The sequence below is a fragment of the Trachymyrmex septentrionalis genome, unplaced genomic scaffold, assembly GCF_001594115.1.
Source record: "Trachymyrmex septentrionalis isolate Tsep2-gDNA-1 unplaced genomic scaffold, Tsep1.0 scaffold20, whole genome shotgun sequence".
Lineage (NCBI taxonomy): Eukaryota > Metazoa > Arthropoda > Insecta > Hymenoptera > Formicidae > Trachymyrmex > Trachymyrmex septentrionalis.
The window spans coordinates 6909712-6911030 of NW_017305180.1; the positions used below are offsets into that span (position 1 = coordinate 6909712).

General features: G+C 25.1%; 1 protein-coding gene across 3 annotated transcripts in view; it reads left to right on the forward strand.

The window, feature by feature from the left end:
* LOC108747789 overlaps positions 1 to 1319 on the forward strand; it is a 36010-nt gene that overhangs the window by 31100 nt on the left and 3591 nt on the right. The window lies entirely within an intron of this gene.

The window sequence follows — 1319 nt, forward strand, 5'->3', positions numbered from 1 at the left end:
ATGGATTATTGGATTTATGACCAGTATGCACTAATTAGAAAAAGTTGAAGAGCAAAAAAGTTGAACTGAAATTAAAATTAATCTACATTAATGGAAACGGGCATTATTTTTTCATGTAACCTTGTTATAATTATTCATATCTAGTTAGTAGTACAAATAGCATTACTAAAAGAAAAAGAGAAACAATGATTATTATATTTTACGATAAATTCGATTTATGACTGAAGTCTCGGAATATAATTACTGCACGTCGTAAGTACAGAGATATATCTGTATTCTTATTGTTATTTATATATATTGTATATTTTCTTTTCTCTTGAGAGAAAATGCTTTATTTATTTATATAAAGTGTCGTATTAGATGATTGATTTACTACAACTGCAACGTTTCCCAAATATCAGATTCTTATTTGTCAAATTTTTATATAATAAGAGATTTTATATTTATTTTCTATTCTACGTTTCCTATTTGTTTTAAATAGAAAAACTATTAAATAGAAAAACCATTAAATATTTTCATATTTTGTATATAATGTTTCGAGAAAAATAGTTTTGTTTTATGTTATTAGGCAAGTAAACAAAATTTCATAAGAAATTAAATTATTATTAAAAAATTTTAACAGTTATTTAAGTATAAATACACATTATATTTTGATTTTAATATCAATGTTTTATATCTTATAATTAATTATATTGATCGTTTTTATTTAAAAATAATTAATATAATTTGATATTAAAAGTTGATTTATCTACATATATAGATATCCTCTCTTTCTGAAAATTTTGTTAAACTCTGTCAAACTTTTTATAAGTATTCGTAGATTAATGATTGACAAGTCATGTTATACTAATTTCCATAGTAAAATTGTAATATACATGAAAGCAAATTTGCATATTATTTTCCTTTGACTTAATCAAATTTCTATTGCTAAGGGATTAGGATTCCCCGAACACATTTATAAATAATGGCTGCATGGCTCGCGTGTGTAGTAATTCACGTAATTTGATTGCATAAGCGTCAAATACTCCATCATACTTCATCTCAGAGAATTTCATTTCAAAGATAGAACTTACTTGAAGTACATCGATTTTCACAAGACTGCGTATGTATTATACATACAAGTATCCATATTTAAGGGTGACTATTTACTTATACCTGTCTACTTTTATGTAGAAGAGCTCTTTTTGTGCTCCTTGATGCAGAATCTTCTTATATTTTACGCATGTACAGTCGCCTGCCAAGAGGGTAGCTAGACCGAATCAAGGAGTTATTCTTTTGCCAACATTAGAATTATTGAGTTGTTTATATATATATATATA